The sequence below is a fragment of the Lithobates pipiens genome, unplaced genomic scaffold (assembly GCF_037356315.1).
Source record: "Lithobates pipiens isolate NorthernLeopardFrog02 unplaced genomic scaffold, aLitPip1_a1.2 Scaffold_94, whole genome shotgun sequence".
Lineage (NCBI taxonomy): Eukaryota > Metazoa > Chordata > Amphibia > Anura > Ranidae > Lithobates > Lithobates pipiens.
The window spans coordinates 726,132-749,493 of record NW_027507917.1 but is presented as its reverse complement, the minus strand read 5'-3'; positions in this window follow the sequence as shown (position 1 = coordinate 749,493).

Sequence of the window (23,362 nt, the reverse complement as noted above, 5' to 3'; positions counted from 1 at the left end):
CCATAGGACCTAAAACGGGGGAGCTATCGGGTCCCAAACATGGCCAGTTTTCACATAGGCACCAATGTAAAAATTAGATGTCCTAGGGGTACCATCTTTGGGGAGTCAGTACAGGTCGGCCTTAGGTTATAGGGGCTCCAAATTTGCACCATAGGTGCTAAAGAGTCTCCCCTACAAGTGTGCAAAGTTTGGGCTGGTTTTCACCACGTGGTTCTCCAGAAACAGGAGCTCAAAGTCAGTCACTTTGATCACATTTTGCTTCAAGCTGACCAGAGATCTATCTGGCATGCCCCCTCACCTCGGCACCCCCTCCCCCCTCAGGGGGAGGGGGTGCCGAGGTGGGGGTCCACTCGCAGCTCGATGGTGCACCAGTATGGAAGGTTCCCCAGTAATGGGAGTTCAAAGTTCAAAAGTTGGTTCAATTGGAGCTCAACTTGAAACGGTCATATTTCCTGAACCATAGATGGTATTGATTCACTTTTTTCGGCTCCATGTAGTCGAGGGTCTTGGGAGTATGCATGCAAAGTTTGGGGCCCATAGGACCTAAAACGGGGGAGCTATCGGGTCCCAAACATGGCCAGTTTTCACATAGGCACCAATGTAAAAATTAGATGTCCTAGGGGTACCATCTTTGGGGAGTCAGTACAGGTCGGCCTTAGGTTATAGGGGCTCCAAATTTGCACCATAGGTGCTAAAGAGTCTCCCCTACAAGTGTGCAAAGTTTGGGCTGGTTTTCACCACGTGGTTCTCCAGAAACAGGAGCTCAAAGTCAGTCACTTTGATCACATTTTGCTTCAAGCTGACCAGAGATCTATCTGGCATGCCCCCTCACCTCGGCACCCCCTCCCCCCTCAGGGGGAGGGGGTGCCGAGGTGGGGGTCCACTCGCAGCTCAATGGTGCACCAGTATGGAAGGTTCCCCAGTAATGGGAGTTCAAAGTTCAAAAGTTGGTTCAATTGGAGCTCAACTTGAAACGGTCATATTTCCTGAACCATAGATGGTATTGATTCACTTTTTTCGGCTCCATGTAGTCGAGGGTCTTGGGAGTATGCATGCAAAGTTTGGGGCCCATAGGACCTAAAACGGGGGAGCTATCGGGTCCCAAACATGGCCAGTTTTCACATAGGCACCAATGTAAAAATTAGATGTCCTAGGGGTACCATCTTTGGGGAGTCAGTACAGGTCGGCCTTAGGTTATAGGGGCTCCAAATTTGCACCATAGGTGCTAAAGAGTCTCCCCTACAAGTGTGCAAAGTTTGGGCTGGTTTTCACCACGTGGTTCTCCAGAAACAGGAGCTCAAAGTCAGTCACTTTGATCACATTTTGCTTCAAGCTGACCAGAGATCTATCTGGCATGCCCCCTCACCTCGGCACCCCCTCCCCCCTCAGGGGGAGGGGGTGCCGAGGTGGGGGTCCACTCGCAGCTCGATGGTGCACCAGTATGGAAGGTTCCCCAGTAATGGGAGTTCAAAGTTCAAAAGTTGGTTCAATTGGAGCTCAACTTGAAACGGTCATATTTCCTGAACCATAGATGGTATTGATTCACTTTTTTCGGCTCCATGTAGTCGAGGGTCTTGTGAGTATGCATGCCAAGTTTGGGGCAGTTTGGACCTAAAACGGGGGAGCTATCGGGTCCCAAACATGGCCAGTTTTCACATAGGCACCAATGTAAAAATTAGATGTCCTAGGGGTACCATCTTTGGGGAGTCAGTACAGGTCGGCCTTAGGTTATAGGGGCTCCAAATTTGCACCATAGGTGCTAAAGAGTCTCCCCTACAAGTGTGAAAAGTTTGGGCTGGTTTTCACCACGTGGTTCTCCAGAAACAGGAGCTCAAAGTCAGTCACTTTGATCACATTTTGCTTCAAGCTGACCAGAGATCTATCTGGCATGCCCCCTCACCTCGGCACCCCCTCCCCCCTCAGGGGGAGGGGGTGCCGAGGTGGGGGTCCACTCGCAGCTCGATGGTGCACCAGTATGGAAGGTTCCCCAGTAATGGGAGTTCAAAGTTCAAAAGTTGGTTCAATTGGAGCTCAACTTGAAACGGTCATATTTCCTGAACCATAGATGGTATTGATTCACTTTTTTCGGCTCCATGTAGTCGAGGGTCTTGGGAGTATGCATGCAAAGTTTGGGGCCCATAGGACCTAAAACGGGGGAGCTATCGGGTCCCAAACATGGCCAGTTTTCACATAGGCACCAATGTAAAAATTAGATGTCCTAGGGGTACCATCTTTGGGGAGTCAGTACAGGTCGGCCTTAGGTTATAGGGGCTCCAAATTTGCACCATAGGTGCTAAAGAGTCTCCCCTACAAGTGTGCAAAGTTTGGGCTGGTTTTCACCACGTGGTTCTCCAGAAACAGGAGCTCAAAGTCAGTCACTTTGATCACATTTTGCTTCAAGCTGACCAGAGATCTATCTGGCATGCCCCCTCACCTCGGCACCCCCTCCCCCCTCAGGGGGAGGGGGTGCCGAGGTGGGGGTCCACTCGCAGCTCGATGGTGCACCAGTATGGAAGGTTCCCCAGTAATGGGAGTTCAAAGTTCAAAAGTTGGTTCAATTGGAGCTCAACTTGAAACGGTCATATTTCCTGAACCATAGATGGTATTGATTCACTTTTTTCGGCTCCATGTAGTCGAGGGTCTTGTGAGTATGCATGTCAAGTTTGGGGCAGTTTGGACCTAAAACGGGGGAGCTATCGGGTCCCAAACATGGCCAGTTTTCACATAGGCACCAATGTAAAAATTAGATGTCCTAGGGGTACCATCTTTGGGGAGTCAGTACAGGTCGGCCTTAGGTTATAGGGGCTCCAAATTTGCACCATAGGTGCTAAAGAGTAGTGATGGACGAACTTCCGACGGGACGTTTCGCGAAAGCGAAATGCGAACGGACCCAAACGTTCGCGAAACCGAACGTTCGCCGCGGGCCCCATTGACTTCAATGGGAGGCGAACTTTGCAAACCTTCATGTCGAATTTGCGGCCACGTGGTAATTATTAGGGGGTAAAACGTAGTCCCACCATCTGGACAATGACATAATACATGTATGAGGTGAATTTGGGATCGATAACTACAAGCATTTTTATTTTATTTGGGAAATTGTTCTAACAATTCAGGACTATGGAGCTAATGAAGGCAATGGAGGAGAGGGAAGGTCAGGGACCAGGGTAGGCAAAGAAGAGGGTGCAGGAGATGATCACCAGCAGCGTGACATACCGGAATGACACATGCACCGTGATAGAGGCATCTGACAGCAGCACCGTAATACAGAGCACTGACAGCAGCACCGTGACATACAGCGCTGACAGCAGCACCGTGACATACAGCGCTGACAGCAGCACCGTGACATACAGCGCTGACAGCAGCACCGTGACATACAGCGCTGACAGCAGCACCGTGACATACAGCGCTGACAGCAGCACCGTGACATACAGCGCTGACAGCAGCACCGTGACATACAGCGCTGACAGCAGCACCGTGACATACAGCACTGACAGCAGCACCGTAAGCAGCCCCAGGAGGAAGTCAGCACAGCACAGGGATGGTGTGATCCCCTCATAATAAGAACCCCCAGGAGGAAGTCAGCACAGCACAGGGATAGTGTGATCCCTTCATAATAAGAACCCCCAGGAGGAAGTCAGCACAGCACAGGGATATCATAAGCAGCCCCAGTAGAAATATGACACCGCTCAACCTCTTCAAAGAGGAGGGTAGGGGCATATAGTACGGTGTGCTTTTTTGGGTCAAGGAAGTGAGCCAAATGAATTAAGAAGGTCTGTGTGCTTGATTAAAAAAATAGTTTATAGACATATACATGGTCTACTGGTCACATGTGTTGAATTCCTCCGAGATCCATGCCTCATTCATTTTTAGAAATGTGAGGTAGTTAACACTGTCGTGAGCTAGGCGAGTACGCTTATCGGTCACAATCCCCCCTGCTGCGCTGAACGTCCTTTCGGACAGGACACTGGATGAGGGGCAAGCCAACAGTTCGATTGCAAATTGGGCAAGCTCTGGCCAGAGGTCAAGCCTGCCCACCCAGTAGTCTAGGGGTTCATCACTCCTCAGAGCGTCCACATCGGCCGTTAACCCAATGTAGTCGGACACCTGACGGTCTAGGCGTTCCCTGATGCTGGATCCGGATGACACCTGTCGATGGGTCGGCTGAAAGAATGACCTCATATCCGAAGTCACCAACACATCTTCAAACCGGCCTCTTCTTGCAGGCGCTGTTGGATTGGTACCCGCAAATCCTTCTCTGGGAGTGGGAATTGCTCCTCTGCCAGCGCACGCAAAAGCAGAATGCAGCATTTCTCGAAGCAAGGCCTGGAAGTGCTGCATTCTGACAGCCCTCTGCGACGGCGGTAACATTTCCGCCATTTTGTGTTTGTACCGGGGGTCTAAGTACGTTGCCACCCAGTACTGGTCCTTGACCCTCATGCTTTTTATACGGGGGTCCCTATTAAAACACTGGAGCATGAAGGCCCCCATTTGCACTAAAGTGGAAGCGGTGTGGTGGCCTGGCTCCTGCTCATCATCCAGGATAATGTCGTCCTCTTCATTCTCCTCTCCCCATCCTCGCACAACAGGGATCCCAGAAAGGTTTAAAGCATGCTCTTCTTGCTCCTGCTCATCCGCCCCGGCACCATCCTCCTCTGACTCCTCATCAGACTCCTGTTGTTGACTTGTCTCAGATAGAGTAGCCCCCCCTGGGAATTCATCCAGCATTGCGACTTCCTCATCTTCCCGCTCCTGCTCCTCCACAGCCTGATCAATGACACGACGCAATGCACGCTCCAGAAAGAAGGCATAAGGTACCATGTCACTGATGGCGCCATGGCTGCGACTGACCAGTTTGGTGATCTCCTCAAATGGCCGCAGAAGTCTGCATGTGTCGCGCATGAGCAGCCACTGGCGCGGTGAAAAAAAACCCAGCTCCCCAGAACCGTTTCTTTCGCAGAGTTCATACAGGTAGACGTTAACTGCACGTTTCTGCTGGAGCAGCCTATCAAGCATATAGAAGGTTGAGTTCCATCGCGTCGGGCAATCGCAAATAAGACGTCTGACCGGCAGATGGTGTCGCCGCTGAATGTCAGCAAGGCGAGCCATGGCCGTGTAAGATCTTCTGAAATGGGCCGAGATTTTCCTTGCCTGCCGCAAGATGTCCTGGACCCCAGGGTATTTGACAAGGAATCGCTGCACGACCAAGTTTAAGACGTGTGCCATGCACGGCACGTGCGTGATTTTGCCCTGTTTCAATGCGCTAAGCAGATTGGCACCGTTGTCACACACCACTTTACCAACTGTCAAATTGAGCGGTGTTAGCCACTCATCTGCCTGTGAACGCAAAGCTGAAAGGAGTGCCGGGCCAGTGTGGCTCTTTGCTTCCAGGCACAACAGACGCAGCACGGCATGGCAACGTCTCACCTGGCATGTGGAATAGGTTCTGGGGAGCTTGGGCGGTGCAGCGGAAGAGACGCTAGCAGCGGAAAAGGAGGAGGCAGCTGAGGAGGAGAGGGAGGAGGATGGAGTAGGAGGAGGAGAAGAAGAGTCAGGCCTGCATGCAATCCGTGGCGGTAAAACCAAATCTACACGGGTGCCACGGGTTACATGCTTGACGGCCGTCAGAAGGTTCACCCAGTGGGCAGTAAAACTGATATACCTTCCCTGCCCGTGTTTGCTAGACCACGTGTCTGTGGTCAGATGTATCTTGGCACCGACACTGTGTGCCAGAGATACATTCACTTGCCGCTGAACATGGCCATATAGCTCTGGGATGCCCTTCTCTGAGAAATACTTCCTTCCTGGGACCTTCCATTGTGGTGTTCCAATGGCCACAAATTTGCGAAAGGCCTCCGAGTCCACCAGTTTATATGGCAGTAGTTGGCGGGCTATGAGTTCTGACAAGCCAGCCGCCAACCGTTGGGCAAGAGGGTTATCCGGCGTCATCATTTTTTTACGCTCAAACATTAGGCCCACGGAAGCCTGCCTTTTTGCAGAAAAATGTGAGCTTGGCGTGATGGAAGGTGGAGTGGAGGACAATTGTGAGGAGAGAGGAGAAGGAGAAGTAGAAGACGAGGCTGGACGGTGAGAGCCTGCAGTGTGGCTTTGTGTGTTCCGTTGCTCCCACTGGGCTCGGTGATGGCTGCTCATGTGCCTTCTTAAGGCGGTCGTCCCTAGGTGAGTATTGGGCTTACCGCGACTAACGCGTTGACTGCAAAGATTGCAGATGGCAACGCTATTGTCAGCAGCGGACACGTTAAAAAAAGCCCACACTGCGGAGCCATGTGCCGGTGTCCTGGGAGCGCCAGATGTGACCGTACATGGTCGATGACTCGCTCCTGATACATTTGCAGTCTGCTTTGTCCCTCCTGTGCAATGTAAGTTATTCCTGCTTCTCCTCCCTATCTGCTGGTCCATATCTCCCTCTGAACTCCCCTCCTCTTCCTCTCTTGTGGGCACCCACGTGACATCACTAGACACGTCATCATCAACGTCACCTTCCCCACCGCTATAAGTAGAGATCTCGGAGTAGGCAGCAACACCGGGGACCAACCTCCTCCTTGGGCTGATCTGGGTACTGTCGTCAGACTGCTGAGTAGCGCTTGTTGCTACCTCCTCTTCCTGATCCAATACCAAGAGTGGCTGCGCATCAGAAATGTCCTCTTGATATGGATCGGAAAATAATTCCAGTGACTCAAGCGGAAGGTATGTGGTGGTGGTGGTGGTGGTCGTGTTGTTGGTGGTAGTGTCTTTGGGGGTGCACATAGCAGAGAGTGAAGAAGAGGGTGCAGATCGAGAGGATGAGGAGGGTGCAGAAGAGTAAGGCTGAGCGAGCCACTCAACCAAGTCTGGTGCATCCTTTAAAGTAATTGAACGCACCTTCTGCAACTTCCCACTTTGGCTCAAGCCTGTTGCTCCTGCCCTACCCCTACCACCCCTGCGGAAGGGCCTGCCTCTTCCTCTGCCTGTCATTTTTTAAATGACCCTGTGACAAAACTCTTAGTCCCTATACCGATGAAGGACTGCTGCAGTATAGGGCAGCAGTCAGCAGTGGTGCACGTCAACCCTATCTATTGTGGACCGATAGCGGTCCTTACAGAACAGCAGACTGTACCGCACTCAAGCCTATGTACCGTAGCACCCTATACCAAGTTACCAGTCCTTATAAGAACTTTTGTGGACCAAGCAGGTTGTGTATTAGTGTTTAGCAGACTGTACGTCAGTCCCTATACCGCTGAAGGACTGCTGCAGTATAGGGCAGCGGTCAGCAGTGGTGCACGTCAACCCTATCTATTGTGGACCGATAGCGGTCCTTACAGAACAGCAGACTGTACCGCACTCAAGCCTATGTACCGTAGCACCCTATACCAAGTTACCAGTCCTTATAAGAACTTTTGTGGAACAAGCAGGTTGTGTGTTAGTGATTAGCAGACTGTACGTCAGTCCCTATACCGCTGAAGGACTGCTGCAGTATAGGTGAGCGGTCAGCAGTGGTGCACGTCAACCCTATCTATTGTGGACCTATAGCGGTCCTTACAGAACAGCAGACTGTACCGCACTCAAGCCTATGTACCGTAGCACCCTATACCAAGTTACCAGTCCTTATAAGAACTTTTGTGGACCAAGCAGGTTGTGTATTAGTGTTTAGCAGACTGTACGTCAGTCCCTATACCGCTGAAGGACTGCTGCAGTATAGGGCAGCGGTCAGCAGTGGTGCACGTCAACCCTATCTATTGTGGACCGATAGCGGTCCTTACAGAACAGCAGACTGTACCGCACTCAAGCCTATGTACCGTAGCACCCTATACCAAGTTACCAGTCCTTATAAGAACTTTTGTGGAACAAGCAGGTTGTGTGTTAGTGATTAGCAGACTGTACGTCAGTCCCTATACCGCTGAAGGACTGCTGCAGTATAGGGCAGCGGTCAGCAGTGGTGCACGTCAACCCTATCTATTGTGGACCGATAGCGGTCCTTACAGAACAGCAGACTGTACCGCACTCAAGCCTATGTACCGTAGCACCCTATACCAAGTTACCAGTCCTTATAAGAACTTTTGTGGAACAAGTGAGTTGTGAATGTTTAGCAGACTGCAGCAGAAGGGCAGCAGTCAAGTATAATATCCTTTCTATATTTGGAAGAAAGAATATTATACATGTACAAGCCTATTACTGTACCACTGATACCAGTCCTGAAAAGAACCTTTGTGGAACTAATAATAACAGCAAGTCTTTAAAATTACCCTCACTGCCTGACAACACTGCTTCCTTCCTGTCCCTATACAAATTGGCAAAAAAAGAGAACGATTAGTGGTTACTGGAACAGCTCTTTTGTGGACCTTGATAGTAACAGCTAATGATGATGATGATGATGATGAAAGACTAATCTGGCTGTCCCTGTAGCATACACCGTCCTTTCCCTTTCTCTAAACTAACAAAAGACACTCAGGCTGCTGCAAGAATCAGCAGCACAGCAAACCTATCAACACCTAACACCTATACCAGTCCTGAAAAGAACTTTTGTGTACCAAATAGCTAGTGGTTTATCTCTCCCTACTCCACACAGGAACCTGTCCCTATCGTAACAGAAGAAAGAATGTAAAATGGCCACCGGATCGGGTGTATTTATAGGTTAGGGGGAATGTCCAAGTGTCCATGTGCTGTCATGTCTCAATTGGCTGTCCTGTATCACATGATAAACGTGTCACCAAAGGTTAAAGTTCTTGTATACATTAAACACGTAAGTCCGCCGCGGCGAACGACGGAAAAAGGCGTTCGAACGTGCGGACCGCGAATGTCGGAAATTCGCCGCGAAACGACCGCCGGGCGAAACGTTCGTCCATCACTACTAAAGAGTCTCCCCTACAAGTGTGCAAAGTTTGGGCTGGTTTTCACCACGTGGTTCTCCAGAAACAGGAGCTCAAAGTCAGTCACTTTGATCACATTTTGCTTCAAGCTGACCAGAGATCTATCTGGCATGCCCCCTCTCGGCACCCCCTCCCCCCTCAGGGGGAGGGGGTGCCGAGGTGGGGGTCCACTCGCAGCTCGATGGTGCACCAGTATGGAAGGTTCCCCAGTAATGGGAGTTCAAAGTTCAAAAGTTGGTTCAATTGGAGCTCAACTTGAAACGGTCATATTTCCTGAACCATAGATGGTATTGATTCACTTTTTTCGGCTCCATGTAGTCGAGGGTCTTGTGAGTATGCATGCCAAGTTTGGGGCAGTTTGGACCTAAAACGGGGGAGCTATCGGGTCCCAAACATGGCCAGTTTTCACATAGGCACCAATGTAAAAATTAGATGTCCTAGGGGTACCATCTTTGGGGAGTCAGTACAGGTCGGCCTTAGGTTATAGGGGCTCCAAATTTGCACCATAGGTGCTAAAGAGTCTCCCCTACAAGTGTGCAAAGTTTGGGCTGGTTTTCACCACGTGGTTCTCCAGAAACAGGAGCTCAAAGTCAGTCACTTTGATCACATTTTGCTTCAAGCTGACCAGAGATCTATCTGGCATGCCCCTTCACCTCGGCACCCCCTCCCCCCTCAGGGGGAGGGGGTGCCGAGGTGGGGGTCCACTCGCAGCTCGATGGTGCACCAGTATGGAAGGTTCCCCAGTAATGGGAGTTCAAAGTTCCAAAGTTGGTTCAATTGGAGCTCAACTTTAAACGGTCATATTTCCCGAACCATACATGGGAATGATTCACTTTCTTCAGCCCCACGTAGCCCATGGTCTTGTGAGTATGCATGCCAAGTTTGGGGCAGTTTGGACCTAAAACGGGGGAGCTATCGGGTCCCAAACATGGCCAGTTTTCACATAGGCACCAATGTAAAAATTAGATGTCCTAGGGGTACCATCTTTGGGGAGTCAGTACAGGTCGGCCTTAGGTTATAGGGGCTCCAAATTTGCACCATAGGTGCTAAAGAGTCTCCCCTACAAGTGTGCAAAGTTTGGGCTGGTTTTCACCACGTGGTTCTCCAGAAACAGGAGCTCAAAGTCAGTCACTTTGATCACATTTTGCTTCAAGCTGACCAGAGATCTATCTGGCATGCCCCCTCACCTCGGCACCCCCTCCCCCCTCAGGGGGAGGGGGTGCCGAGGTGGGGGTCCACTCGCAGCTCGATGGTGCACCAGTATGGAAGGTTCCCCAGTAATGGGAGTTCAAAGTTCAAAAGTTGGTTCAATTGGAGTTAAACTTGAAACGGTCATATTTCCTGAACCATAGATGGTATTGATTCACTTTTTTCGGCTCCATGTAGTCGAGGGTCTTGGGAGTATGCATGCAAAGTTTGGGGCCCATAGGACCTAAAACGGGGGAGCTATCGGGTCCCAAACATGGCCAGTTTTCACATAGGCACCAATGTAAAAATTAGATGTCCTAGGGGTACCATCTTTGGGGAGTCAGTACAGGTCGGCCTTAGGTTATAGGGGCTCCAAATTTGCACCATAGGTGCTAAAGAGTCTCCCCTACAAGTGTGCAAAGTTTGGGCTGGTTTTCACCACGTGGTTCTCCAGAAACAGGAGCTCAAAGTCAGTCACTTTGATCACATTTTGCTTCAAGCTGACCAGAGATCTATCTGGCATGCCCCCTCACCTCGGCACCCCCTCCCCCCTCAGGGGGAGGGGGTGCCGAGGTGGGGGTCCACTCGCAGCTCGATGGTGCACCAGTATGGAAGGTTCCCCAGTAATGGGAGTTCAAAGTTCAAAAGTTGGTTCAATTGGAGCTCAACTTGAAACGGTCATATTTCCTGAACCATAGATGGTATTGATTCACTTTTTTCGGCTCCATGTAGTCGAGGGTCTTGGGAGTATGCATGCAAAGTTTGGGGCCCATAGGACCTAAAACGGGGGAGCTATCGGGTCCCAAACATGGCCAGTTTTCACATAGGCACCAATGTAAAAATTAGATGTCCTAGGGGTACCATCTTTGGGGAGTCAGTACAGGTCGGCCTTAGGTTATAGGGGCTCCAAATTTGCACCATAGGTGCTAAAGAGTCTCCCCTACAAGTGTGCAAAGTTTGGGCTGGTTTTCACCACGTGGTTCTCCAGAAACAGGAGCTCAAAGTCAGTCACTTTGATCACATTTTGCTTCAAGCTGACCAGAGATCTATCTGGCATGCCCCCTCACCTCGGCACCCCCTCCCCCCTCAGGGGGAGGGGGTGCCGAGGTGGGGGTCCACTCGCAGCTCGATGGTGCACCAGTATGGAAGGTTCCCCAGTAATGGGAGTTCAAAGTTCCAAAGTTGGTTCAATTGGAGCTCAACTTGAAACGGTCATATTTCCTGAACCATAGATGGTATTGATTCACTTTTTTCGGCTCCATGTAGTCGAGGGTCTTGTGAGTATGCATGCCAAGTTTGGGGCAGTTTGGACCTAAAACGGGGGAGCTATCGGGTCCCAAACATGGCCAGTTTTCACATAGGCACCAATGTAAAAATTAGATGTCCTAGGGGTACCATCTTTGGGGAGTCAGTACAGGTCGGCCTTAGGTTATAGGGGCTCCAAATTTGCACCATAGGTGCTAAAGAGTCTCCCCTACAAGTGTGAAAAGTTTGGGCTGGTTTTCACCACGTGGTTCTCCAGAAACAGGAGCTCAAAGTCAGTCACTTTGATCACATTTTGCTTCAAGCTGACCAGAGATCTATCTGGCATGCCCCCTCACCTCGGCACCCCCTCCCCCCTCAGGGGGAGGGGGTGCCGAGGTGGGGGTCCACTCGCAGCTCGATGGTGCACCAGTATAGAAGGTTCCCCAGTAATGGGAGTTCAAAGTTCAAAAGTTGGTTCAATTGGAGCTCAACTTGAAACGGTCATATTTCCTGAACCATAGATGGTATTGATTCACTTTTTTCGGCTCCATGTAGTCGAGGGTCTTGGGAGTATGCATGCAAAGTTTGGGGCCCATAGGACCTAAAACGGGGGAGCTATCGGGTCCCAAACATGGCCAGTTTTCACATAGGCACCAATGTAAAAATTAGATGTCCTAGGGGTACCATCTTTGGGGAGTCAGTACAGGTCGGCCTTAGGTTATAGGGGCTCCAAATTTGCACCATAGGTGCTAAAGAGTCTCCCCTACAAGTGTGCAAAGTTTGGGCTGGTTTTCACCACGTGGTTCTCCAGAAACAGGAGCTCAAAGTCAGTCACTTTGATCACATTTTGCTTCAAGCTGACCAGAGATCTATCTGGCATGCCCCTTCACCTCGGCACCCCCTCCCCCCTCAGGGGGAGGGGGTGCCGAGGTGGGGGTCCACTCGCAGCTCGATGGTGCACCAGTATGGAAGGTTCCCCAGTAATGGGAGTTCAAAGTTCCAAAGTTGGTTCAATTGGAGCTCAACTTTAAACGGTCATATTTCCCGAACCATACATGGGAATGATTCACTTTCTTCAGCCCCACGTAGCCCAGGGTCTTGTGAGTATGCATGCCAAGTTTGGGGCAGTTTGGACCTAAAACGGGGGAGCTATCGGGTCCCAAACATGGCCAGTTTTCACATAGGCACCAATGTAAAAATTAGATGTCCTAGGGGTACCATCTTTGGGGAGTCAGTACAGGTCGGCCTTAGGTTATAGGGGCTCCAAATTTGCACCATAGGTGCTAAAGAGTCTCCCCTACAAGTGTGCAAAGTTTGGGCTGGTTTTCACCACGTGGTTCTCCAGAAACAGGAGCTCAAAGTCAGTCACTTTGATCACATTTTGCTTCAAGCTGACCAGAGATCTATCTGGCATGCCCCCTCACCTCGGCACCCCCTCCCCCCTCAGGGGGAGGGGGTGCCGAGGTGGGGGTCCACTCGCAGCTCGATGGTGCACCAGTATGGAAGGTTCCCCAGTAATGGGAGTTCAAAGTTCAAAAGTTGGTTCAATTGGAGCTCAACTTGAAACGGTCATATTTCCTGAACCATAGATGGTATTGATTCACTTTTTTCGGCTCCATGTAGTCGAGGGTCTTGGGAGTATGCATGCAAAGTTTGGGGCCCATAGGACCTAAAACGGGGGAGCTATCGGGTCCCAAACATGGCCAGTTTTCACATAGGCACCAATGTAAAAATTAGATGTCCTAGGGGTACCATCTTTGGGGAGTCAGTACAGGTCGGCCTTAGGTTATAGGGGCTCCAAATTTGCACCATAGGTGCTAAAGAGTCTCCCCTACAAGTGTGCAAAGTTTGGGCTGGTTTTCACCACGTGGTTCTCCAGAAACAGGAGCTCAAAGTCAGTCACTTTGATCACATTTTGCTTCAAGCTGACCAGAGATCTATCTGGCATGCCCCCTCACCTCGGCACCCCCTCCCCCCTCAGGGGGAGGGGGTGCCGAGGTGGGGGTCCACTCGCAGCTCGATGGTGCACCAGTATGGAAGGTTCCCCAGTAATGGGAGTTCAAAGTTCAAAAGTTGGTTCAATTGGAGCTCAACTTGAAACGGTCATATTTCCTGAACCATAGATGGTATTGATTCACTTTTTTCGGCTCCATGTAGTCGAGGGTCTTGTGAGTATGCATGCCAAGTTTGGGGCAGTTTGGACCTAAAACGGGGGAGCTATCGGGTCCCAAACATGGCCAGTTTTCACATAGGCACCAATGTAAAAATTAGATGTCCTAGGGGTACCATCTTTGGGGAGTCAGTACAGGTCGGCCTTAGGTTATAGGGGCTCCAAATTTGCACCATAGGTGCTAAAGAGTCTCCCCTACAAGTGTGCAAAGTTTGGGCTGGTTTTCACCACGTGGTTCTCCAGAAACAGGAGCTCAAAGTCAGTCACTTTGATCACATTTTGCTTCAAGCTGACCAGAGATCTATCTGGCATGCCCCCTCACCTCGGCACCCCCTCCCCCCTCAGGGGGAGGGGGTGCCGAGGTGGGGGTCCACTCGCAGCTCGATGGTGCACCAGTATGGAAGGTTTCCCAGTAATGGGAGTTCAAAGTTCAAAAGTTGGTTCAATTGGAGCTCAACTTGAAACGGTCATATTTCCTGAACCATAGATGGTATTGATTCACTTTTTTCGGCTCCATGTAGTCGAGGGTCTTGGGAGTATGCATGCAAAGTTTGGGGCCCATAGGACCTAAAACGGGGGAGCTATCGGGTCCCAAACATGGCCAGTTTTCACATAGGCACCAATGTAAAAATTAGATGTCCTAGGGGTACCATCTTTGGGGAGTCAGTACAGGTCGGCCTTAGGTTATAGGGGCTCCAAATTTGCACCATAGGTGCTAAAGAGTCTCCCCTACAAGTGTGCAAAGTTTGGGCTGGTTTTCACCACGTGGTTCTCCAGAAACAGGAGCTCAAAGTCAGTCACTTTGATCACATTTTGCTTCAAGCTGACCAGAGATCTATCTGGCATGCCCCCTCACCTCGGCACCCCCTCCCCCCTCAGGGGGAGGGGGTGCCGAGGTGGGGGTCCACTCGCAGCTCGATGGTGCACCAGTATGGAAGGTTCCCCAGTAATGGGAGTTCAAAGTTCAAAAGTTGGTTCAATTGGAGCTCAACTTGAAACGGTCATATTTCCTGAACCATAGATGGTATTGATTCACTTTTTTCGGCTCCATGTAGTCGAGGGTCTTGTGAGTATGCATGCCAAGTTTGGGGCAGTTTGGACCTAAAACGGGGGAGCTATCGGGTCCCAAACATGGCCAGTTTTCACATAGGCACCAATGTAAAAATTAGATGTCCTAGGGGTACCATCTTTGGGGAGTCAGTACAGGTCGGCCTTAGGTTATAGGGGCTCCAAATTTGCACCATAGGTGCTAAAGAGTCTCCCCTACAAGTGTGCAAAGTTTGGGCTGGTTTTCACCACGTGGTTCTCCAGAAACAGGAGCTCAAAGTCAGTCACTTTGATCACATTTTGCTTCAAGCTGACCAGAGATCTATCTGGCATGCCCCCTCACCTCGGCACCCCCTCCCCCCTCAGGGGGAGGGGGTGCCGAGGTGGGGGTCCACTCGCAGATCGATGGTGCACCAGTATGGAAGGTTCCCCAGTAATGGGAGTTCAAAGTTCAAAAGTTGGTTCAATTGGAGCTCAACTTGAAACGGTCATATTTCCTGAACCATAGATGGTATTGATTCACTTTTTTCGGCTCCATGTAGTCGAGGGTCTTGGGAGTATGCATGCAAAGTTTGGGGCCCATAGGACCTAAAACGGGGGAGCTATCGGGTCCCAAACATGGCCAGTTTTCACATAGGCACCAATGTAAAAATTAGATGTCCTAGGGGTACCATCTTTGGGGAGTCAGTACAGGTCGGCCTTAGGTTATAGGGGCTCCAAATTTGCACCATAGGTGCTAAAGAGTCTCCCCTACAAGTGTGCAAAGTTTGGGCTGGTTTTCACCACGTGGTTCTCCAGAAACAGGAGCTCAAAGTCAGTCACTTTGATCACATTTTGCTTCAAGCTGACCAGAGATCTATCTGGCATGCCCCCTCACCTCGGCACCCCCTCCCCCCTCAGGGGGAGGGGGTGCCGAGGTGGGGGTCCACTCGCAGCTCGATGGTGCACCAGTATGGAAGGTTCCCCAGTAATGGGAGTTCAAAGTTCAAAAGTTGGTTCAATTGGAGCTCAACTTGAAACGGTCATATTTCCTGAACCATAGATGGTATTGATTCACTTTTTTCGGCTCCATGTAGTCGAGGGTCTTGGGAGTATGCATGCAAAGTTTGGGGCCCATAGGACCTAAAACGGGGGAGCTATCGGGTCCCAAACATGGCCAGTTTTCACATAGGCACCAATGTAAAAATTAGATGTCCTAGGGGTACCATCTTTGGGGAGTCAGTACAGGTCGGCCTTAGGTTATAGGGGCTCCAAATTTGCACCATAGGTGCTAAAGAGTCTCCCCTACAAGTGTGCAAAGTTTGGGCTGGTTTTCACCACGTGGTTCTCCAGAAACAGGAGCTCAAAGTCAGTCACTTTGATCACATTTTGCTTCAAGCTGACCAGAGATCTATCTGGCATGCCCCCTCACCTCGGCACCCCCTCCCCCCTCAGGGGGAGGGGGTGCCGAGGTGGGGGTCCACTCGCAGCTCGATGGTGCACCAGTATGGAAGGTTCCCCAGTAATGGGAGTTCAAAGTTCAAAAGTTGGTTCAATTGGAGCTCAACTTGAAACGGTCATATTTCCTGAACCATAGATGGTATTGATTCACTTTTTTCGGCTCCATGTAGTCGAGGGTCTTGGGAGTATGCATGCAAAGTTTGGGGCCCATAGGACCTAAAACGGGGGAGCTATCGGGTCCCAAACATGGCCAGTTTTCACATAGGCACCAATGTAAAAATTAGATGTCCTAGGGGTACCATCTTTGGGGAGTCAGTACAGGTCGGCCTTAGGTTATAGGGGCTCCAAATTTGCACCATAGGTGCTAAAGAGTCTCCCCTACAAGTGTGCAAAGTTTGGGCTGGTTTTCACCACGTGGTTCTCCAGAAACAGGAGCTCAAAGTCAGTCACTTTGATCACATTTTGCTTCAAGCTGACCAGAGATCTATCTGGCATGCCCCCTCACCTCGGCACCCCCTCCCCCCTCAGGGGGAGGGGGTGCCGAGGTGGGGGTCCACTCGCAGCTCGATGGTGCACCAGTATGGAAGGTTTCCCAGTAATGGGAGTTCAAAGTTCAAAAGTTGGTTCAATTGGAGCTCAACTTGAAACGGTCATATTTCCTGAACCATAGATGGTATTGATTCACTTTTTTCGGCTCCATGTAGTCGAGGGTCTTGGGAGTATGCATGCAAAGTTTGGGGCCCATAGGACCTAAAACGGGGGAGCTATCGGGTCCCAAACATGGCCAGTTTTCACATAGGCACCAATGTAAAAATTAGATGTCCTAGGGGTACCATCTTTGGGGAGTCAGTACAGGTCGGCCTTAGGTTATAGGGGCTCCAAATTTGCACCATAGGTGCTAAAGAGTCTCCCCTACAAGTGTGCAAAGTTTGGGCTGGTTTTCACCACGTGGTTCTCCAGAAACAGGAGCTCAAAGTCAGTCACTTTGATCACATTTTGCTTCAAGCTGACCAGAGATCTATCTGGCATGCCCCCTCACCTCGGCACCCCCTCCCCCCTCAGGGGGAGGGGGTGCCGAGGTGGGGGTCCACTCGCAGCTCGATGGTGCACCAGTATGGAAGGTTCCCCAGTAATGGGAGTTCAAAGTTCAAAAGTTGGTTCAATTGGAGCTCAACTTGAAACGGTCATATTTCCTGAACCATAGATGGTATTGATTCACTTTTTTCGGCTCCATGTAGTCGAGGGTCTTGTGAGTATGCATGCCAAGTTTGGGGCAGTTTGGACCTAAAACGGGGGAGCTATCGGGTCCCAAACATGGCCAGTTTTCACATAGGCACCAATGTAAAAATTAGATGTCCTAGGGGTACCATCTTTGGGGAGTCAGTACAGGTCGGCCTTAGGTTATAGGGGCTCCAAATTTGCACCATAGGTGCTAAAGAGTCTCCCCTACAAGTGTGCAAAGTTTGGGCTGGTTTTCACCACGTGGTTCTCCAGAAACAGGAGCTCAAAGTCAGTCACTTTGATCACATTTTGCTTCAAGCTGACCAGAGATCTATCTGGCATGCCCCCTCACCTCGGCACCCCCTCCCCCCTCAGGGGGAGGGGGTGCCGAGGTGGGGGTCCACTCGCAGATCGATGGTGCACCAGTATGGAAGGTTCCCCAGTAATGGGAGTTCAAAGTTCAAAAGTTGGTTCAATTGGAGCTCAACTTGAAACGGTCATATTTCCTGAACCATAGATGGTATTGATTCACTTTTTTCGGCTCCATGTAGTCGAGGGTCTTGGGAGTATGCATGCAAAGTTTGGGGCCCATAGGACCTAAAACGGGGGAGCTATCGGGTCCCAAACATGGCCAGTTTTCACATAGGCACCAATGTAAAAATTAGATGTCCTAGGGGTACCATCTTTGGGGAGTCAGTACAGGTCGGCCTTAGGTTATAGGGGCTCCAAATTTGCACCATAGGTGCTAAAGAGTCTCCCCTACAAGTGTGCAAAGTTTGGGCTGGTTTTCACCACGTGGTTCTCCAGAAACAGGAGCTCAAAGTCAGTCACTTTGATCACATTTTGCTTCAAGCTGACCAGAGATCTATCTGGCATGCCCCCTCACCTCGGCACCCCCTCCCCCCTCAGGGGGAGGGGGTGCCGAGGTGGGGGTCCACTCGCAGCTCGATGGTGCACCAGTATGGAAGGTTCCCCAGTAATGGGAGTTCAAAGTTCAAAAGTTGGTTCAATTGGAGCTCAACTTGAAACGGTCATATTTCCTGAACCATAGATGGTATTTATTCACTTTTTTCGGCTCCATGTAGTCGAGGGTCTTGGGAGTATGCATGCAAAGTTTGGGGCCCATAGGACCTAAAACGGGGGAGCTATCGGGTCCCAAACATGGCCAGTTTTCACATAGGCACCAATGTAAAAATTAGATGTCCTAGGGGTACCATCTTTGGGGAGTCAGTACAGGTCGGCCTTAGGTTATAGGGGCTCCAAATTTGCACCATAGGTGCTAAAGAGTCTCCCCTACAAGTGTGCAAAGTTTGGGCTGGTTTTCACCACGTGGTTCTCCAGAAACAGGAGCTCAAAGTCAGTCACTTTGATCACATTTTGCTTCAAGCTGACCAGAGATCTATCTGGCATGCCCCCTCACCTCGGCACCCCCTCCCCCCTCAGGGGGAGGGGGTGCCGAGGTGGGGGTCCACTCGCAGCTCGATGGTGCACCAGTATGGAAGGTTCCCCAGTAATGGGAGTTCAAAGTTCAAAAGTTGGTTCAATTGGAGCTCAACTTGAAACGGTCATATTTCCTGAACCATAGATGGTATTGATTCACTTTTTTCGGCTCCATGTAGTCGAGGGTCTTGGGAGTATGCATGCAAAGTTTGGGGCCCATAGGACCTAAAACGGGGGAGCTATCGGGTCCCAAACATGGCCAGTTTTCACATAGGCACCAATGTAAAAATTAGATGTCCTAGGGGTACCATCTTTGGGGAGTCAGTACAGGTCGGCCTTAGGTTATAGGGGCTCCAAATTTGCACCATAGGTGCTAAAGAGTCTCCCCTACAAGTGTGCAAAGTTTGGGCTGGTTTTCACCACGTGGTTCTCCAGAAACAGGAGCTCAAAGTCAGTCACTTTGATCACATTTTGCTTCAAGCTGACCAGAGATCTATCTGGCATGCCCCCTCACCTCGGCACCCCCTCCCCCCTCAGGGGGAGGGGGTGCCGAGGTGGGGGTCCACTCGCAGCTCGATGGTGCACCAGTATGGAAGGTTCCCCAGTAATGGGAGTTCAAAGTTCAAAAGTTGGTTCAATTGGAGCTCAACTTGAAACGGTCATATTTCCTGAACCATAGATGGTATTGATTCACTTTTTTCGGCTCCATGTAGTCGAGGGTCTTGGGAGTATGCATGCAAAGTTTGGGGCCCATAGGACCTAAAACGGGGGAGCTATCGGGTCCCAAACATGGCCAGTTTTCACATAGGCACCAATGTAAAAATTAGATGTCCTAGGGGTACCATCTTTGGGGAGTCAGTACAGGTCGGCCTTAGGTTATAGGGGCTCCAAATTTGCACCATAGGTGCTAAAGAGTCTCCCCTACAAGTGTGCAAAGTTTGGGCTGGTTTTCACCACGTGGTTCTCCAGAAACAGGAGCTCAAAGTCAGTCACTTTGATCACATTTTGCTTCAAGCTGACCAGAGATCTATCTGGCATGCCCCCTCACCTCGGCACCCCCTCCCCCCTCAGGGGGAGGGGGTGCCGAGGTGGGGGTCCACTCGCAGATCGATGGTGCACCAGTATGGAAGGTTCCCCAGTAATGGGAGTTCAAAGTTCAAAAGTTGGTTCAATTGGAGCTCAACTTGAAACGGTCATATTTCCTGAACCATAGATGGTATTGATTCACTTTTTTTCGGCTCCATGTAGTCGAGGGTCTTGGGAGTATGCATGCAAAGTTTGGGGCCCATAGGACCTAAAACGGGGGAGCTATCGGGTCCCAAACATGGCCAGTTTTCACATAGGCACCAATGTAAAAATTAGATGTCCTAGGGGTACCATCTTTGGGGAGTCAGTACAGGTCGGCCTTAGGTTATAGGGGCTCCAAATTTGCACCATAGGTGCTAAAGAGTCTCCCCTACAAGTGTGCAAAGTTTGGGCTGGTTTTCACCACGTGGCTCTCCAGAAACAGGAGCTCAAAGTCAGTCACTTTGATCACATTTTGCTTCAAGCTGACCAGAGATCTATCTGGCATGCCCCCTCACCTCGGCACCCCCTCCCCCCTCAGGGGGAGGGGGTGCCGAGGTGGGGGTCCACTCGCAGCTCGATGGTGCACCAGTATGGAAGGTTCCCCAGTAATGGGAGTTCAAAGTTCAAAAGTTGGTTCAATTGGAGCTCAACTTGAAACGGTCATATTTCCTGAACCATAGATGGTATTGATTCACTTTTTTCGGCTCCATGTAGTCGAGGGTCTTGTGAGTATGCATGCCAAGTTTGGGGCAGTTTGGACCTAAAACGGGGGAGCTATCGGGTCCCAAACATGGCCAGTTTTCACATAGGCACCAATGTAAAAATTAGATGTCCTAGGGGTACCATCTTTGGGGAGTCAGTACAGGTCGGCCTTAGGTTATAGGGGCTCCAAATTTGCACCATAGGTGCTAAAGAGTCTCCCCTACAAGTGTGCAAAGTTTGGGCTGGTTTTCACCACGTGGCTCTCCAGAAACAGGAGCTCAAAGTCAGTCACTTTGATCACATTTTGCTTCAAGCTGACCAGAGATCTATCTGGCATGCCCCCTCACCTCGGCACCCCCTCCCCCCTCAGGGGGAGGGGGTGCCGAGGTGGGGGTCCACTCGCAGCTCGATGGTGCACCAGTATGGAAGGTTCCCCAGTAATGGGAGTTCAAAGTTCAAAAGTTGGTTCAATTGGAGCTCAACTTGAAACGGTCATATTTCCTGAACCATAGATGGTATTGATTCACTTTTTTCGGCTCCATGTAGTCGAGGGTCTTGTGAGTATGCATGCCAAGTTTGGGGCAGTTTGGACCTAAAATGGGGGAGCTATCGGGTCCCAAACATGGCCAGTTTTCACATAGGCACCAATGTAAAAATTAGATGTCCTAGGGGTACCATCTTTGGGGAGTCAGTACAGGTCGGCCTTAGGTTATAGGGGCTCCAAATTTGCACCATAGGTGCTAAAGAGTCTCCCCTACAAGTGTGCAAAGTTTGGGCTGGTTTTCACCACGTGGTTCTCCAGAAACAGGAGCTCAAAGTCAGTCACTTTGATCACATTTTGCTTCAAGCTGACCAGAGATCTATCTGGCATGCCCCCTCACCTCGGCACCCCCTCCCCCCTCAGGGGGAGGGGGTGCCGAGGTGGGGGTCCACTCGCAGCTCGATGGTGCACCAGTATGGAAGGTTCCCCAGTAATGGGAGTTCAAAGTTCAAAAGTTGGTTCAATTGGAGCTCAACTTGAAACGGTCATATTTCCTGAACCATAGATGGTATTGATTCACTTTTTTCGGCTCCATGTAGTCGAGGGTCTTGGGAGTATGCATGCAAAGTTTGGGGCCCATAGGACCTAAAACGGGGGAGCTATTGGGTCCCAAACATGGCCAGTTTTCACATAGGCACCAATGTAAAAATTAGATGTCCTAGGGGTACCATCTTTGGGGAGTCAGTACAGGTCGGCCTTAGGTTATAGGGGCTCCAAATTTGCACCATAGGTGCTAAAGAGTCTCCCCTACAAGTGTGCAAAGTTTGGGCTGGTTTTCACCACGTGGTTCTCCAGAAACAGGAGCTCAAAGTCAGTCACTTTGATCACATTTTGCTTCAAGCTGACCAGAGATCTATCTGGCATGCCCCCTCACCTCGGCACCCCCTCCCCCCTCAGGGGGAGGGGGTGCCGAGGTGGGGGTCCACTCGCAGCTCGATGGTGCACCAGTATGGAAGGTTCCCCAGTAATGGGAGTTCAAAGTTCAAAAGTTGGTTCAATTGGAGCTCAACTTGAAACGGTCATATTTCCTGAACCATAGATGGTATTGATTCACTTTTTTCGGCTCCATGTAGTCGAGGGTCTTGGGAGTATGCATGCAAAGTTTGGGGCCCATAGGACCTAAAACGGGGGAGCTATCGGGTCCCAAACATGGCCAGTTTTCACATAGGCACCAATGTAAAAATTAGATGTCCTAGGGGTACCATCTTTGGGGAGTCAGTACAGGTCGGCCTTAGGTTATAGGGGCTCCAAATTTGCACCATAGGTGCTAAAGAGTCTCCCCTACAAGTGTGCAAAGTTTGGGCTGGTTTTCACCACGTGGTTCTCCAGAAACAGGAGCTCAAAGTCAGTCACTTTGATCACATTTTGCTTCAAGCTGACCAGAGATCTATCTGGCATGCCCCCTCACCTCGGCACCCCCTCCCCCCTCAGGGGGAGGGGGTGCCGAGGTGGGGGTCCACTCGCAGCTCGATGGTGCACCAGTATGGAAGGTTCCCCAGTAATGGGAGTTCAAAGTTCAAAAGTTGGTTCAATTGGAGCTCAACTTGAAACGGTCATATTTCCTGAACCATAGATGGTATTGATTCACTTTTTTCGGCTCCATGTAGTCGAGGGTCTTGGGAGTATGCATGCAAAGTTTGGGGCCCATAGGACCTAAAACGGGGGAGCTATCGGGTCCCAAACATGGCCAGTTTTCACATAGGCACCAATGTAAAAATTAGATGTCCTAGGGGTACCATCTTTGGGGAGTCAGTACAGGTCGGCCTTAGGTTATAGGGGCTCCAAATTTGCACCATAGGTGCTAAAGAGTCTCCCCTACAAGTGTGCAAAGTTTGGGCTGGTTTTCACCACGTGGTTCTCCAGAAACAGGAGCTCAAAGTCAGTCACTTTGATCACATTTTGCTTCAAGCTGACCAGAGATCTATCTGGCATGCCCCCTCACCTCGGCACCCCCTCCCCCCTCAGGGGGAGGGGGTGCCGAGGTGGGGGTCCACTCGCAGCTCGATGGTGCACCAGTATGGAAGGTTCCCCAGTAATGGGAGTTCAAAGTTCAAAAGTTGGTTCAATTGGAGCTCAACTTGAAACGGTCATATTTCCTGAACCATAGATGGTATTGATTCACTTTTTTCGGCTCCATGTAGTCGAGGGTCTTGTGAGTATGCATGCCAAGTTTGGGGCAGTTTGGACCTAAAACGGGGGAGCTATCGGGTCCCAAACATGGCCAGTTTTCACATAGGCACCAATGTAAAAATTAGATGTCCTAGGGGTACCATCTTTGGGGAGTCAGTACAGGTCGGCCTTAGGTTATAGGGACTCCAAATTTGCACCATAGGTGCTAAAGAGTCTCCCCTACAAGTGTGCAAAGTTTGGGCTGGTTTTCACCACGTGGTTCTCCAGAAACAGGAGCTCAAAGTCAGTCACTTTGATCACATTTTG